The sequence below is a fragment of the Narcine bancroftii genome, chromosome 4 (genome assembly GCF_036971445.1).
Source record: "Narcine bancroftii isolate sNarBan1 chromosome 4, sNarBan1.hap1, whole genome shotgun sequence".
Lineage (NCBI taxonomy): Eukaryota > Metazoa > Chordata > Chondrichthyes > Torpediniformes > Narcinidae > Narcine > Narcine bancroftii.
This window is the reverse complement of record NC_091472.1, coordinates 99,438,676-99,457,499: the sequence shown is the minus strand read 5'-3', so window position 1 is coordinate 99,457,499 and position 18,824 is coordinate 99,438,676. Positions and strand designations below refer to the sequence as shown.

The window sequence follows — 18,824 nt, the reverse complement described above, 5'->3', positions numbered from 1 at the left end:
TTCCCTTGTTTGATAAAAATCTGATAGGTATCTTAATTGTGCGGCTCTATAATAATTTTTAAAGTTTGGCAGTTGTAAGCCTCCTTGTTTATACCATTCTGTTAATTTATCTAGTGCTATCCTCGGTTTCCCCCCTCTCCATAAAAATGTCCTTATTATTTTCTTTAACTCCTTGAAGAATTTTTCTGTCAGTTGTATTGGCAATGCCTGAAATAAGTATAATATCCTTGGAAAAATGTTCATTTTAATACAGTTTATCCTTCCTATTAGTGTTAGTGGTAGATCTTTCCAATGCTTTAAATCGTCCTGTAATTTTTTCATTAGTGGATAATAATTGAGTTGGTATAATTGGCTGAGATTTTTGTTTATTTGTACACCTAGGTATCTTATTGCCTGCATTTGCCATCTAAATGGAGATTCCTTCTTAAATTTTGAGAAATCCGCATTATTCATAGGCATTGCTTCACTTTTATTTACGTTTATCTTGTAACCCGACACTTCTCCATATTCCTTCAATTTCTTATATAATTCTTTTATTGATAGTTCTGGTTCTGTTAAGTACACTATAACATCATCCGCAAATAGACTGATTTTATATTCCCTGTCTTTTATTTTTATTCCTTTTATATTATTATCTATTCTTATCAATTCTGCTAGTGGTTCTATAGCTAACGCAAACAATAAAGGTGATACTGGGCATCCCTGCTGCGCTGAGCTGCTTAAGTTAAATTGCTTTGATACATGTCCATTTACTGTCACTTTCGCTAACGGTCCCTTATATAATGCTTTAATCCAATTAATATACTTCTCCGGCAAACTGAATTTTTGCAATACTTTGAACAAATAATTCCATTCTACTCTGTCAAAGGCCTTCTCTGCGTCTAAAGCAACTGCTACTGTAGGTGCTTTATTTCCTTCTACTGCATGAATTAAGTTAATAAATTTACAAATATTGTCTGTTGTGCGTATTTTTTTGATAAATCCAGTTTGGTCTAAATTTACCATTTTCGGTACATGCTCTGCTAATCTGTTTGCTAATAGTTTAGCTATTATCTTATAATCTGTGTTTAGTAAAGATATTGGTCTATATGACGCTGGTAAGAGTGGATCTTTCCCTTGCTTTCGTATTACTGTAATTATTGCTGTTTTACATGAATCTGGTAAGCTTTGTGTTTCATCAATCTGGTTGATTACATCCAGGAGGGGTGGAATTAATAAGTCTTTAAATGTTTTGTAGAATTCTATTGGAAATCCATCACCTCCTGGTGTCTTATTATTTGGTAATTTTTTTATTATCTCTTGTATTTCTACTATTCCAAATGGTTCTTTAATTTATTTTGTTCCTCTATTTGTAGTTTTGGTAGTTCAATTTTAGTCAGAAATTCATCTATTTTCCCTTCTTTCCCTTTGTTTTCAGTTCGGTATAATTGTTCATAAAATTCTCTAAAGTTTTCCTTAATTTCTTTTGGATTATATGTAATTTGGTTGTCTTTTTTCCTTGATGCCAATACCATTTTCTTAGCATGTTCTGTCTTAAGCTGCCATGCTAGGATTTTGTGCGTTTTTTCACCCAGTTCATAATATTTCTGTTTTGTCTTCATTATATTCTTCTCCACCTTATATGTTTGTAGTGTTTCATATTTTAATTTTTTTATCCGCCAATTCTCTTCTTTTAGTTGTATCTTCCTTCATTGGTAATTTTTTTCTATATTTACTATTTCCCTTTCCAACTGCTCTGTTTCCTGATTATAGTCCTTCTTCATCTTGGTTACATAACTTATTATTTGCCCTCTAATGAATGCTTTCATTGCATCCCATAGTATAAACTTATCTTCCACTGATTCCGTATTTATTTCAAAATACATTTTTATTTGTTTTTCAATAAATTCTCTAAAATCCTGCCTTTTAAGTAACATGGGGTTTAATCTCCATCTATACATTCTTGGAGGGATGTCCTCTAGCTTTACTGTCAATATTACGGGTGAATGGTCCGATAGTATTCTAGCTTTATATTCTGTTTTTCTTACTCTATCTTGCATACTAGCTGATAACAAAAATAGGTCTATTCTTGAGTATGTTTTATGTCTAGCAGAGTAATATGAATATTCCTTTTCTTTTGGGTGTTGTTTCCTCCATATATCCAAAAGTTGCATTTCTTCCATTGATTTAATTATAAATTTGGTTACTTTGTTCTTTCTGTTAATTTTTTTTCCCAGTTTTATCCATATTTGAATCCAAATTCAGGTTGAAATTCCCTCCTATTAATATGTTCCCTTGTGTATTTGCTACCTTCAAAAAGATATCTTGCATAAACTTTTGATCTTCTTCGTTAGGTGAATATACATTGATTAGATTCCAAAACTCCGAATATATCTGACATTTTATCATTACATATCTCCCTGCTGGATCTATTATTTCCTCTTCTATTTTAAATGGCACATTTTTACTAATTAATATAGCCACTCCTCTTGCTTTTGAATTATACGAAGCTGCTGTTACATGTCCTACCCAATCTCTCTTTAATTTCTTGTGTTCCAATTCAGTTAAGTGTGTTTCTTGCACAAATGCTATATCAATTTTTTCTTTTTTCAGTAAATTTAGCAGTTTCTTCCTTTTAATTTGGTTATGTATTCCATTAATATTTAAAGTCATATAGTTCAACGTAGCCATTTTATACTTTGTTTATCTTCCCTTTCTGTTTCTCCATCATTACCTTTCCTTCTTATCCATTTCTGTTTTCTTGTTTTAAACCCTTTATAAGACAACATTCCTAAAACATCAAACATTTTCCTTATTCTCCTATTTAAAACTTCTTTAGCCCCAATCTCCCCTTCCCCTCCTGAGTTGTCCTTTATCCCTTGTCGGACAACCACATCTCCCCTCTCCATTTGGGTTTGCGAATTCACTCGCAAGCGTCAGCTGATTTTGCAGTGACCGCAACTCCTCCCCACCCAGCCCCCCCCCCAGAAAAGATTTCACTTTTCATATGTAACAAAGGTCACTCTTTTAGTTCCCTCCTTATTCCCTCTATTCCATTTCCTTCCCTTATTAATTCTTGTCTATACTATCTATATTTTCCTCTAAATACAGATACATTCACGTATGCACATTATACATATACACACTTATACCTCTTTACCCATATACATATAAATCGTGGTCATTTTTACTCTCATTACACGTCTTCATCCCTCAGTCTATTTTGTAATTGTTCTGCAAATTTTCGTGCTTCTTCTGGATCCGAGAATAGTCTGTTTTGTTGTCCTGGAATAAATATTTTCAATACCGCTGGATGCTTTAGTATAAATTTATACCCTTTCTTCCATAAAATCGCCTTTGCTGTATTGAACTCCTTTCTCTTCTTTAGGAGTTCAAAACTTATATCTGGATAAATGAAGATTTTTTGCCCTTTGTACCTCAAGTGGCTTGTTGCCCTCTCTTACTTTTTCCATTGTCTTCTCCAGTACCTTTTCTCTTGTAGTATATCTTAGGAATTTTACTAAAATAGATCTTGGTTTTTGTTGTGGTTGTGGTTTAAAGGCCAATGCTCTATGTGCGCTTTCTATTTCCATTTCTTGCTGTAGTTCTGGACATCCTAGGATCCTAGGGATCCAATCTTTTATAAACTCTCTCATATTCTTGCCTTCTTCATCTTCCTTAAGGCCCACTATCTTTATGTTATTTCTTCTGTTATAATTTTCCATTATATCTATTTTCTGAGCTAACAGTTCTTGTGTCTCTATAACTCTTTTATTAGATTCCTCTAATTTCTTTTTTAAGTCCTCTACCTCCATTTCTACTGCTGCTTCCCACTCTTCCATCTTGTCCATTTTCTTTCCCATTTCTGTTAAGGTCATATCTATTTTATTCATTTTTCTCTTCTGTATTGTTTATTCTTCTTCTTAAATCATCAAATTCCTGCGCTTGCCATTTTTTAAATGACTCCATGTATTCTTTAATAAGAGAAAGTATATCCTTTATCTTGCCTTTCCCTTCTTCTTCTATTTCACTGTACTCTTCCTCTTCCTCTTCTTCTTCCTCTGGGTTGGGCATCTGTTGTTTCTTTGTTGCCCTTTTCTTCTCTTCTTTCTTGTTTCCATTGTCTTCTGTGTTCTCTTCTTGCTGCAGGTGTTCTGCAGCTGTCGTTGCCGGCTGTGGAGATCGATTCCCCAGCTGGTCACCCCTCCCGTCGGTGTGTTTTTTTTCATGCGCGATTGCGCACTTTTACTCGGCTCTACGAGCCATTTTTGTAGTCCACTTTCTACCGACCTGAGGGAGCGGGTTTCTCTCTCCACCGCAGGCCTCCTCGAACAGGTAGGGCCTTCTCCTTCTTCCTCTGTTGTCTTCTCTTCCTCTCTTCTTACCGTTGATTTCGATTTTTCTTTTTTTGTCGCCATCTTCTTTCCACCTTTATACTCACTTTTCTTTAACTTTTATTTCTGTGCCTTTGTGTTTTCCTTTGTTTTTTCCGACTTTTCTGGAGAGGGCTGGAGTTCACCGTCCGGCCACTACTCCATCACGTGACTCCCCCCCCAAATAGGTCTATTCTTGAGTATGTTTTATGTCTACCCGAATAATATGAATATTCCTTTTCCTTTGGGTGTTGTTTCCTCCATATATCCAAAAGTTGCATTTCTTGCATCGATTTAATTATAAATTTGTTTACTTTGTTCTTTCTGTTAATTTTTTTCCCAGTTTTATCCATGTTTGAATCCAAATTAAGGTTGAAATCCCCTCCTATTAATATGTTCCCTTGAGCGTCTGCTATCTTCAAAAAAATATCTTGCAGAAATTTTTGATCTTCTTCGTTAGGTGAATATACATTGAGTAAATTCCAAAACTCCGAATATATCTGACATTTTATCATTACATATCTCCCTGATGGATCTATTATTTCCTCTTCTATTTTAATTGGTACATTTTTACTGATTAATATAGCTATTCCTCTAGCTTTTGAATTATATGATGTTGCTGTTACATGTCCTACCCAATCTCTCTTTAATTTCTTATGCTCCATTTCAGTTAAATGTGTTTCTTGCATGAATGCTATATCAATTTTTTCTTTTTTCAGTAAATTTAGCAGTTTCTTCCTTTTGATTTGGTTATGTATTCCGTTAATATTTAAAGTCATATAGTTCAACGTAGCCATTTCATACTTTGTTTATCTTCCCTTTCCGTTTCCTCATCATCACCTTTCCTTCTTATCCATTTCTGCTTTCTTGTTTTGAACACTTAATAAGACAACATTTCTAAAACATCAAACATTTCCCTTATTCTCCTATCTAAAATTTCTTTAACCCCATTCTCCCCTCCCCCTCCTGAGTTGCCCTTTATCCCTTGTCGGGCAACCACATCTCCCCTCTCCATTTGGATTTGCGAATTCACTCGCAAGCGTCAACTGATTTTGCAGTGACCGTAACTCCTCCCCACCCAGCCCCACCCCCCGGAAAAGATTTCAATTTTCATATATAACAAAGGTCACTCTTTTAATTCCCTCCTTACTTCCTCTGTTCCCTTTCATTCCCTTATTAATTCTTATCTATACTCTATATATTTTCCTCTAAATACGGATACACTCATGTACACACATATATACATACACATCTATATATATATATATATATATATATATTTCTTCTTCTTTCTTTCTTTGGCTTGGCTTCGCGGATGAAGATTTATGGAGGGGGTAAAATGTCCACATCAGCTGCAGGCTCGTTTGTGGCTGACAAGTCCGATGCGGGACAGGCAGACTCGGTTGCAGCGGTTGCAGGGGAAAATTGGTTGGTTGGGGTTGGGTGTTGGGTTTTTCCTCCTTTGCCTTTTGTCACACATACATATAGTTCGTGGTCATTTTTACTCTCGTTACATGTCTTCATCTCTCTGCCTGTTTTGTAGTTGTTCTGCAAATTTTCGTGCTTCCTCCGGATCCAACAATAGTCTGTTTTGCTGCCCTGGAATAACTATTTTAAGTACCGCTGGGTACTTTAACATAAATTTATATCCTTTTTTCCATAGGATCGTTTTTGCTGTATTAAACTCCTTTCTCTTCTTCAGGAGTTCAAAACTTATGTCTGGATAGAAAAATAATTTTTTGACCTTTGTATTCCAGTGGCTTTTTGTCTTCTCTTATTTTCTTCATTGCTTTCTCCAATATATTTTCTCTTGTTGTATATCTTAAGAATTTTACTAAAATGGATCTTGGTTTTTGCTGTGTCTGTGGTTTCGGGGCTAATGTTCTATGCGCCCTTTCTATTTCCATTTCTTCCTGTAATTCTGGTCTTCCTAGGACCCTGGGGATCCAATATTTTATAAATTCTCTCATATTCTTGCCTTCTTCATCTTCCTTAAGGCCCACTATCTTTATATTATTTCTTCTATTATAGTTTTCCATTATATCTATCTTCTGAGCTAACAGCTCATGTGCCTCTTTAACTTTTTTATTAGATTCTTCTAACTTCTCTTTTAAGTCCTCTACTTCCATTTCTACGATTGTTTCTCGTTCTTCCACATTGTCCACTCTTTTTCCTATATCTGACATGACCATCTCTATTTTATTCATTTTTTCTTCTGCACTTTTAATTCTTCTTTTTATTTCATTAAATTCTTGTAATTGCCATTCTTTTACTGATTCCATATATTCTTTAACAAAAATATCCATTGTCTTGCCTTTCCCTTCTTCCATTTCTCTATGTTCTTCTTCTTCTTCTTCTTCCTCAGGGTTGGTCATCTGTTGTTTCCTTGTTTTCTTTTTACCCTCTTCTTTCTTGTTCTCGTTGTTTTCTGTGTTCTCTTCCTGTTGCTGTGTTGGAGCTGTCATCCTCAGCTGTGGAGATCGACTCCTCAGGTGTACCCCCCTTCAGTCATTGTATTTTTTTTCATGCGCATCGTGCATGCGCAGTTGCGCACTTTTACTCGGCTCCGCGAGCCATTTTTGTAGTCCCGAGCTTGGGACTTCCATTGACCTTAGGGAGAGGGCTTCTCTCTCTGCGGCGGGCCTCCTCGGACAGGTAAGGCCTTCACCTTCTTCTTCCGACGTTCTTTCTTCTTCTCTTCTTCCCGGTGCTTTCGACTTTTCTCTCTTCGCTGCCATTTTCTTCCCACCTTTACTTTTACTTTGTTTTAATTTTTATTCTTGTACCTTTGTGTTTTGTGTATTTTTTTTAAACTTTTCCGGAGAGGGCTGGAGTTCCCTGACCGGCCACTACTCCATCACGTGACTCCCGACCAGAGCAATTTCAACAAGGTGATTGAGATGTTTGATAAACACTGTTCACCAAAGAAAAATGAAACCTTCAAGAGGTACGTGTTTCGCTCACGCACACAGCTGCAGGGAGAGAACTTTGATACTTTTTTAACAGACTTTAAATGAAAAGCAAGAACATGTAATTTTGGTTTGATCCGTGATCAAATTATGTTTGGAATTAATGATAAGAAAGGTTGCCATGAGAGACTGCTTGCCTTAGCAGAAGCTGTGAAGATATACTACATCAGAGAATTAGGTCTTCAGCACACGAAAAATTCAGTAATAGTATAAAAGCCAGTGAAAATGAAGGTATCGACATAGCCACAGTGTCTGGACACACAACAAACAAAAAATGAGATACAAGAACCATCAAAAAGATGGAGAGACTATTCATTTATAAACGATGTGGCACTAAACATGTGCCAAAACAATGCCCAGCTTATGGAAAAGTCTGTAACAAGTACAAAGAGCAGAATCACTATGCAAACCAATGTTTTTCCAAAGGGAAACTAAACAGAAGTGTACACACTATAGAAGACACTGCTCTCAGTTATACATTTTTTGTGGGCAAAGTGGTGCAGGAAGTGAACAGAGTCGAGCAGGATAAATGAACTGTGTCATTGCATACAAATGGAACAAATATTTATTTCAAGTTAGACACAGGGGCAAAGGTCAATTTGATCTCTGAGCATGACATCAGGGCAATGAAGATAAAGTAATCCATCCATGCAAATCCTGCACTGCTCAAAGCCTACAATGAACAGATCATCAACATGAAAGGTACATTTAAACTCAAGGTGAAAGTTAAAGATAAAGAGCACCACTTCAGGTTCACAGTAGTCCCAGATGGATATTATTCATTCCTTGGTGGCAAAGCATGTGAAAACTTAAACCTAGTCAAGACAATGTACCACATTAGCAGTGACCATGCGCAGAACAGGATAGAGGAAATACTGGATCAATTTCCCAACATATTCAAGGGGTTTCATTCACAGTTAAAAAAGGGTGCACAGATAGTAGTTCATGCCCTGGGGCGGGTTCCAGCACCACTAAAAGAAAAGCTCAAGCAGAAACTCGACTGAATGACAGCACTAGAGGTCATAAAGAAAGTGGAGGAGCCCACACAATAAGTGAATTCAATGGTGTGTGTCAAAAAGAAGAATGGTGACCTACTCATTTGCACGGACCCAAAAGACTTGAATGCCAATATAAAGAGGGAACATTATCAGATTCCAACAAGGGTTGAAATTATGAGTGATATGGCCAGTGCAAAGTTTTTCTCTAAATTGGATGCATCCGAGGATTTATGGCAAATATAACTGCATGAAGATAGCACAAAATATTGTACATTTAACACACTGTTTGCCTGATACTCCTGTCTGAGAATGCCTTTTGTAGTTTTTCTCAGCTCCAGAAGTGTTTCACAAGACAATGCAGCACATCATAGATGGCATAAATGGGGCACATATGTACATGAATGACATGATCCTATGGGGATCCACACAAAAACAACACAATGAAAGACTCAAAGTACTATAATGCATCCAGAAGTATGGATTAAAGTTAAACAGAGCAAAATGTCAGTTTGGAGTGAAAGAAATGACCTTTCTGGGAGATAAACTGTCAGAGGCAGGTGCGGAGAAAGATGAAAGCAATTTTAGAGATGCTCAGACCCACTAACAAAAAATGCATATTGAGAGTGCTGGGAATATTCGATTTCATTAGTATATTCATACCAAACCTGTCTTCCAAAACAATGTACCTAAGGAAGTTATTACAGGACAAATGTGAATTCAAATGGACGGACAACCACGAGGAAATATGGGGATGTCTGAAGACCATTCTAACTGCAGAACTAGTACTTCTGACATTCTTTGACCCATCCAGAAGAACAAAAATATCCACGAATGCTTTAAAAAATGGAATAGGTGCTGTACTACTTCAGGTGATAGGAGAAGATTAGAGGCCAGTTGCAAACGCATCAAGGACGATGACAACAGCTGAATGTCGATATGCACAGCTCAAGAAAGTGCGTCTAGGTCTGCTCTATGGACTCGAGAAATTCCACAGATATGTGTATGGTCTACCAACATTCGTGCCAGAGACAGACCACAAGCCATAGATAGCCATAATCAAGAAAAATCTCTATGTCACCGAGAATCCAAAGACTGATGATGAAGCTACAATGTTATAAATTTGAATTGGTGTACACACCAGGGAAACATATTGTGTTATCTGATGCATTATCCAGGGCAACAACACAGAGTGAAGAACACAATAAGAGTTCCACAGAGACAGATGTGAATCTCCACATGAACCTGTTCACTGAATCTCTTCCCATATCTGACATGAAATCCAAGCAAATTGCAGTTGAAACAGAAAAGGACACAGTTCTACAGAAGGTCATCAAGAATCTGAATGAAGGGTGGCCTAGAGATTAATGTCAGCCATACTACAACATCAGACCTGAACTGAATGTTGTCAGTGGGCTTCTACTCAGTCATTCCTCAATCACTGAGACAAGAGATACTACAGGAAGAGATAAATGCATTCAGCCTGCACAGAAACAGAAAAAACAGTTGTGGGCCTGCAGAGCCGACACAAGTACCTGTGTTAAGAAGATCCAAACTAGTTGTCAAAATACCTGACAGACTGAATCTGTAAAACAAAAAGAACTGCGCACTTAAAAGGTTGTGCTGCTGATGTTCATGTTACATTTGTGTTGAACTTTAAATTGAAAGAATACTGTATTAATGTGTCATGTTTAATTAAATATCTCAAGGAAAGGGGATGTAGTGATAGAGTGCTACCACCAGGAGGAGTCGGAGATGAAGTTTGTAGCATCTGGGGAATGTTGCATCTTGGGTAGATTCAAGATGGATGCCTCCACATGAGGTCTGGTCTGTGTACGTTCTGTCTTTAGTGCTGGTTGTTTAATTAATAAATCTAGGTGTTTTTAAAAGAACCCAAGTTTCTTTATTGTAATAAAATAAGTATCACAGGTAATTCAACCTCTTGTACCTATTCTGATCTAATGATGCATTACATTCATCACTAATCTTGCTAAATCTCATGGCACAGTTAGCATAGCAGGTAGCACAATGCTATTATAGCACCAGCAACCTGGGTTTGAATTTGTACATTCTCCCTGTGTCTCCTTAGGTTTCTTCCAGGCACTCTAGTTTCTTGCCACCCTTCAAAACATATGGGTTTGTAAATTAATTGGGATAGTTAGGTGGCACTGGCTCAGGGGCCAGAAGGGCTTGTTACCATCCTGTCTGTCTAAATAGTTTTAAAAGTCAGCAGAAAGGGTGAGGTTAACATTTTGTCACCTGGAAAATTTAAAGATTACTTCAGCAAGTGAAAGATGAAAGCACGTCGTCATGTCAATGCACTGTTAGTCTCATTCCTTTCTGGTGAATTGGTGAGGTTAGTGTTGGGTGTAATGCCAGTAAGGGTAGCCATTGTTCTCTCTTAATTAGATGTTCTTTGTGTTTGTAAACAAAGTGTACATGACTACACCATTACAATATTCTCAGATTGCAACACTGCTGTGGGCAACTGGGCTGATTCAGTCAGTAGGTCACAGTGAAATTGCTGAGGTAGTTGTACTGTGACAAAATAGATCAACATTAATGGTCCCTTTAGTTACTCTACCCTGAGGTAAAGGTACTCACCTTGGTGCTCCACTTGTGAGTCACCTGTCCACTGTACCTGTACGCCTCCTTTCATCACTTCTTGAGAGTCTTGGATTTTTCCATTTAGAAGTTCCAAGATAGCGCTTTCTGGAGCTCCATGGCAGAAGCTATGAGGGGTATAGATAGATCTATAGGTAAATGTAAATGCAAACAGGCTTTTTCCACTGAGGTTAGGTGAGACAAGAACTGGAGGACATAAGTGGAAGGTGAAATGTTTAAAGGTGAAATTAGGGGGAATCACGCAAAGAATTGTTTGAGTGTAGAACGAGCCACCAGCTGAAGAACTGAATGTGGGTTCAATTTTGATATTTATCAAAAATTTGGATAGATACAGTAGAGGGGAAGGGTATGGAGGGCTATGGTCTGAGTGCAGGTCAATGGGACTAGGCAGTATAATAGTTCAGCACAGATAAAGCTGAAGGTCCTGTTTCTACATTGTAGTACTCTATGGTTTAATGATATTGCAAAACTAAAACTTAACATTCAGAGAATGGGATTAATAGAGATGGGTAACCAATGGTCACCATGGACTGGTGGGCTGAATGGCCTGTTGCTGTGCTGCAGATGCTATGACTGAGCATATGCGAGGTAATGCATTTTGGAAGCCAAATTGTGGTGGAACACCTGCAGTGAAGGGTAAAACACTGAGGAATGTTGCTGAATTGGGGTTGAAGGAGTTCAAGCCCATTGTTCCCTTAAAGGGGTAGTGAAAGTTTTGAGGAAGGGTTGCCTGTCGAAGGGCTGACAGATGCTGCTTAGATGATTAATTTCTCACAGCAATTCTCTTGATAGTTGGATTAATTCTTCCTGTGGTGGTGCAGAGGTTTAGGGTGAGAAGTAAGAGTTTTAAAGAGAATTTGAGGGGGAACATTTTTTTCTTACACAGAGAGTGGCTGCAATTTTGAACTTGCTGTCAGAGGCAGTGGTGGGGACAGATACAATCTCACAGACAAGCAATTGAACAGACAACCTAATGGGGGCATATGGGACAAATGTAGATGGGCCAAATGTTTGGCATAGATGTACTGGGCTGAAGGGCCAGTTTATGTGCTGTCCAACTCTAGGACTTGAACTTTAAGCCTATATTTATCTGTCTGAACAATTGGGGATACGGTGTGGTATACAATTGATAATATCCTGCAGTACTTTGGAGACTTGCAAGTGCCAGCTGGTATTCCATCAATCCTAAAGGGAACAACAAAGCTCTGCTTGGCATTGACATAACAACCAATTAATTCCCACAAAATCTCTGCTATTTATCCAATAATAGCCAGCCCTTAGAGAAGGAGATGCATTTTGTAAAATTATCAGAGGTGACTGTTTTAACCTCCTCTGAATTTCTGCAATTCTGTAATTTCTACTTATTCCTGTTTGCCCTTATTTAGCAGTCAGCTTGAGAAAGATTTCCAGTGCAAGAGTCCAGTGATTCAAGACTGGTCATTTCAAAGGGTGATGTGGAGGAGGAACACAGAAAATATTTAAAATCTTGCTAATCAGTATTCCCTCCACTCACCAAATTTTCTCAGACAAGGAGAATAACATGGGAATGAGCATGTGTGCTTTTTAAAGTTTTAGTTGGATGACAGACAGCAAAGTTAGATACTACCAATGTCATCATTAATCTTATTACAATTTCCTGCAAACTTTCTTTGCGGATCCAAGATAGTGCTGGAGTGTGATGACCTTTTTGTGACCTGCTTATTATTGGGAAGAATAAATTGGGAACATATGTTCTCAGGGAAAAGCACTTAAGAAATGGGGAGGATGTTTAGGGATCACTTGCATGGGGTTCTGGATAGATTTGTCCCACTGAGACAGGGAAAAGATGGTAGGATAAGTGAACTATGGTTAATAAGAGGTGAGTCAGCCAATTAAGAGGAAGAAGGAAGCCTAAAGAAGATTTAGACCAGGGTTGACCAAACTTGCTTAACTTAGAGCCACATGTGATAAACATCAGATGTTTGAGAGCTGCAACAATCCTGTGATCACAAGCCACATCCACTAAAACTACCATTGTGAGAGCAGCTTGCCTGATTCCTGTCTCAGCCAATGTACCGTATGCTGCTATATAGGACAACTCTGTTAGGACAACCCCAGAATTTCCTTCTAAAATGTTGGTTTTGAGTGATACCCTTTGAATAAGATGACCCCATATCTGGTACTTATTGCTGACTAGTGGATGCTGTTAAAAGCAAATCAAAATATTTTAATAACAAATTATCATTTAAAGGTTTACATTTTATTTGGATATGTAAGCCTGTACCGAGCCAACAGCAGTTGGACCAGGTGGATGGAGTCCACAGAGGAGTGCTGAGACCTGGTAGATAACTAACGGGGCATGCGTGAGATTGTATCGGAACTAGCAGGAAGATGATGGTGGTGTTGCCATTTCATCGTCAAGGTAAGAATTTTATACTCTTTGTACAGGACAACCCTGAAAGTTTTAAGTTTTGAGGATCCTATACAACAGCATATATGGTATTTCCACTAGCCACATATTATAAGAGCCACATGTGGCTTGTGAGATGTGGATTAAACACCCCTTGATTAGACTATAATGTATAGTGGCAGAAGTAGGCCATTTTGCCCATTGAGTGTGCTCCACAATTCCATCATGGGATGATCCATTCTCCCACTTAGCCCACTCCCTTCTGCTCCCCATAACCTTTGATACCTTGACTATTCAGATACCCATTAATATCTGCCTTAAATACACCCAGCGACATGGCTTCCACAACCAGCCATGGTAGTAAATCCTAGTGATTCACCACTAGCTAAAAAAATTCCTCCATATCTCTGGTTTAAATAGGCACCCTTCGATTCTGAAGTTGTGCCCTCTTGTCTTCAACTCCCCTACCATTGAAAACAACTTTGCCATATCTGCTCTGTCAACATTCAAATTGCCTCTATGAGCAACCTCACCCCCCCAAGAACATCTGATCTCCAAGGAGTACAGTCCAAGAGCTGTCAAACATTCCTCATATGCTAATCCCTTCATTCCAGGAATCATTGTAGTGAATCTTCTCTGAACCCTCTTGAATGTCAGCATAACCTTTCTTAAATAAAATTTCAAAACTGTTCTCCAGGTATTGTGTTTGGGAAAGTATCAAGTTCGGTGGGTACTTAATTATTACTTAATAACTATATAGACATTCACATCAGACCCAGGTTGGACTCCGATACCATTGGCCGCCTATCTTCTACACAGTACAATACAAAAACTATAAAGGTGTAAGCAGACACATTGTGCACAAGGGACTCTGATACCAGTGGCTGCTTACCCTAACACACTCTCCCACACGTGTACACACTTCACAGACAGGGATTTTCAAACACGTTCCTGATTTCCTGTATCAACAAGAGTGTGGCTCTCTGCAAGCACTGATCTTTTGCAGTACTACGGTTCAACTTAATGTATCTTCTTTGGCTTGGCTTCGCGGACGAAGATTTATGGAGGGGGTAAAAAGTCCACGTCAGCTGCAGGCTCGTTTGTGGCTGACAAGTCCAATGCGGGACAGGCAGACACGATTGCAGCGGTTGCAAGGGAAAATTGGTTGGTTGGGGTTGGGTGTTGGGTTTTTCCTCCTTTGCCTTTTGTCAGTGAGGTGGGCTCTGCGGTCTTCTTCAAAGGAGGTTGCTGCCCGCCAAACTGTGAGGCGCCAAGATGCACGGTTTGAGGCATTATCAGCCCACTGGCGGTGGTCAATGTGGCAGGCACCAAGAGATTTCTTTAGGCAACTGAAAAACCTCACAAAGATAAGCGTATACAGAGCCGTTGTCATACCCACACTCCTGTTCGGCTCCGAATCATGGGTCCTCTACCGGCACCACCTACGGCTCCTAAAACGCTTCCACCAGCGTTGTCTCCGCTCCATCCTCAACATCCATTGGAGCGCTTACACCCCTAACGTCGAAGTACTCGAGATGGCAGAGGTCGACAGCATCGAGTCCACGCTGCTGAAGATCCAGCTGCGCTGGATGGGTCACGTCTCCAGAATGGAGGACCATCGCCTTCCCAAGATCGTGTTATATGGCGAGCTCTCCACTGGCCACCGTGACAGAGGTGCACCAAAGAAAAGGTACAAGGACTGCCTAAAGAAGTCAACTTAATGTAGTTTACACCTTACCCACGACTCTTCCAGCGATGTCCACGTTAGTGACCTGATGTGAAATGATGTCTGGGTCTTGGACCAAGAGGCAGAGAGAGAGAAATGTGGGATGCATCGATATTTTTCTGAGCTGGGCGTCTGCCCAATGATGACACTGAGTCATTCAAATGAGCCAAGGGTAAGGTGTGCACTAATGGGTGGCCAGAGTCCAACCCTGATTGGCAGGTGATGTGACTTCTGAATAAGTTTCAGACAGGGAGGTCATGTGACCCTCTACAATCCACAATGTTCCAGAAGGGAGGCCATGTGTTCCTCCACAATACACATACAACACCAAGCGAGGCCTCATCAATGCCTTATAAAGCCTCAACGTCACAACCCTGCTCTTCTCTCCTATTCCTCTAGAATATGAATGCCAACACTGCATTCACCTTCTTCACTACTGACTCAACCTGGTTAACCTTTAGGATATCCTGTATGAGGACTCCCAAGTCACTTTGCACCTCCGAATTTTGAATATTATGCCCATCCAAATACTAAATCTGCCCTTTTCTTCCTTTTACCAAAGTGCATGACCACACACTTTCTAGCATTGTATTTCATTTGCCACTTCCTATTCTTCTCATCTATCTAAGCCTCTCTGTTTCCTCATCACTACCTGCCCCTTCACATATCTTAGTAGCATTAGCCTCATGTGTGGCAATGAAGCTTATCAAAGGTCTTTTGAAAATCCAAATGTACCATATCTAATGCATCTCTTTTGTCCAGCATGCTTGTGGTTTCCTCAAAAATTGTAGTGGGTTGATCAAGCAAGACTTTCCCTTAAAGAAACCATGCTGATTTTGGCCTATCTTGTCATGCGCCCCCAGGTACTCCATAACCTCCAACAATTTCCCAACCACCGTTGTTAGGCTAATAGGTCTATAATTTAATTCCTGCTGCTGCTTTTCCTTTTTAAATGGTGGAGTGATCTTTGCAATTTTCCAGTCCCCCAGAACCATGCCAGAATCTAATACCTCTACAGTCTCCACTTCTTACAGAACTTGAGGGTGCATTTCATCTGGTCATGGAGACTTATCTATCCTTAGAACATCCAGCTTCCCAAGCACCTTTTCTTTCTTTGGTGATTGTCACTGCACTCACCTCTCTTCCCTGACACCCTTGAAAGTCCTCCTTATGTCTTGAACAATAAAAACTGATACAAAATGCTTATTCAGTTCCTCTGCCATCTTTTTCTCATTACAAGTTCTCCAGCATCATTTTCTATCAGTTCTATATCTACTCTTATCTCTCTTTTTTTTAAATTCTTAATATACTTAAAAAAGCTTTTGGTATCCTTTTAGAAATTATTTGCTAGCCTCCTTTCAAAGTTCATCTTTTCCTTCCAAAAGACCTTCTTAGCTGCCTTACATAAGCTTTTAAAAGCTTCCCAGTCCTGTCTCTTCCCATTAATTTCTGCTTCCTTCTATGCCCTCCCTCTCTTTTGCTTTTACTTTGGCTTTTACTTCTCTTGTCATCATCCACAGTTGTGTTGTTTTTCCATTCAAATATTTCTTCTTTTTTGCACCTTCCTTATTTCTTGCAGATATATTGTTTATGTTTTGGTCACATTTTTATAATCATGACGACTGTCCATTATGGGTAGCAATTTAGCACTTCTTGGACCTTCACTTCCACTTCCTTTAACCAAATTAATTGTTAAGCATTCTATAAGAATAAGGGTACAGTTTAGAAAACATTTTGGATTCTACAATTTTTCTCTTTCAAGTCCTATTTTATCTAATTAATTTTTCAACCTTCTTTATATGACTTTGTCTTTCAGGAATGGGACAGAGCAGGTATTCAATGTTTTAAAGATCTTTTTTTATTGACAACAGCTTTGAATCATTCAAACAACTCTCTGAAAAATTTAACTTACCCAATACTGATTTCTTTAGATATTTGGAAATTAGGCATTTTCTTCAATCTCATATTTCTGATTTATCTGTAGCTTCCGATGCAAACTTTGTAGATGAGTTTTTTGGTTTGCACCCTTCTCGTAAAGATTTAATATCTATTATTTATGATAAGTTACTATGTTTTAGACAGGTCCTGTTATTTAAAATTAAAAATGCCTGGGAAAGGGATTTAAACTTTTCAATATCAGATGAAGTTTGGGATTTAATTTTTAAGTTAGTCAATAACTCATCATTATGTGCTTGTCATTGTTTAGTACAATTTAAAGTTGTACATAGGGTGCATATGTCCAAAGCTAAAGTATCTCATTTTTATTCAGATATAAATTCTTGCTGTGATAGATGCAAGTGATGAAAGGCTTCTTTAAATCATATGTTCTGGACTTGCCCTAGTCTGGAAAAATACTGGTGAGATGACTTCCATATTTTAATTTTAATTCTTGACATAAATTTAGAGCCAAATCCTTTGGTTCTCTTTTGTTTAGATGAGCAATATTACTTAGATGAAAGGATACTGCCCACCCACTCATGCTCAGAGGCTGAGAGATATTATGTCATGTTTGAACTTGGAAAATATATTCAATTGATAATTTGGTATAAGATTTAAAATGCTGTGGGGCCATTTATGAGTCATTTTCTTAGTATTTAATAATACTTAATCTTTATTTTTTTTCTCTCTTTTCATTTTAGTATTAAATATGCTTATTATCGTACAGTATGGAAAAAGTAGGGATGGGGTTTGAATTTCTCTTTAATTGGGATAAAATTATTAATGTTATGTCTTCTGATTTCTGTGTCTTCTTTTTTAATGATTGAATCTGTTATTTACACTTAATAGTCCACTGTTGCTTTTTGTGCTTTTTATGCTTTTTTCTGTTTTAAAAATCAAATTAATAAAAATATTTTAAAAAGGAAGTCCAGCCATTGCTGCTCTGCTGCCCTCCGTGCTGGTGCGCCTTTCCAATCAACTTTGGCCAGATCCTCTCTTGTACCTCTGTACTCTCCTTTATTCCACTGGTATACTAACACATCTGATTTTAGTTTCTCCCTCTCAAATTCTATCACTGCCTCCTCAGGGCTCCCTTACCTTCAGTTCCCTTATCAACTCTGGTTTTCACAATCAATCATGACTATTGTAACTTTGACCTTTTTCCATGCCTTCTCTATCTCTTCAGTTTCTTTATTCTCCCCACAGGGATTCTATTATTTCTGATCAAATGTCTCTTCTCTCCAAAGATTTAACTCCCATTTTTAACTAGCAGAACCACCCCATCCCCTTTGTCTACATTCTTGTCCTTCTAATACACTGTGTCTGTATGAATATTTCGTTGCCAGCTGTAGTCTTCTTTTAGCCATGACTCAGTGATGACTACAATGTCAATTTCCAGCTGTGGTATTAGATCATCAATCTTATTTTTTGTACTGCGTACATTTAAATACAAGACTTTCAGTGCTGTATTTATCACCTTTTTAGTGGGACTAATTGCAGAGCTCAAGAAACACAGCTACCAGAGAAGAATAAACAATTGCGCACCTCATAAAGGGGAGTGATGTCAGCACGTTTCATAAAGGGGGGGTGATGTCAGCACATTTCATAAAAGGGAGTGATGTCAGCATGCTTCATAAAGGGGGTGATGTCAACACATTTCATAAAGGAGAGTGATGTCAGCGCGCCTCATAAAGCGGAGTGATGTCAGCGCGCTTCATAAAGGGGAGTAAAGTTAGCGTACTGCAGTCATGGTCTCTCTGGCAACATACCAGCAGGGTGCAATGCACTTTGTCAACCCACGCAGGTTTCTCCTGGGTAAAGAAGGGGAGC

At 38.4% G+C, this 18,824-nt stretch overlaps 1 long non-coding RNA gene across 2 annotated transcripts in view; it reads right to left on the bottom strand.

Annotated features, from left to right (window-relative positions):
* LOC138759906 (uncharacterized) overlaps window positions 1–18,533 on the bottom strand; it is a 34,202-nt gene extending 15,669 nt beyond the window's left edge. For both annotated transcript variants that reach the window (XR_011355213.1, XR_011355212.1), the window contains exons 1-2: window positions 18,472–18,533; window positions 10,921–11,048 (exon numbers count right to left, since the gene is read on the bottom strand). This is a non-coding gene — a long non-coding RNA (uncharacterized lncRNA). The remainder of the gene's footprint in view (window positions 1–10,920; window positions 11,049–18,471) is intronic.
* Between the last annotated feature and the right edge of the window lie 291 nt (window positions 18,534–18,824).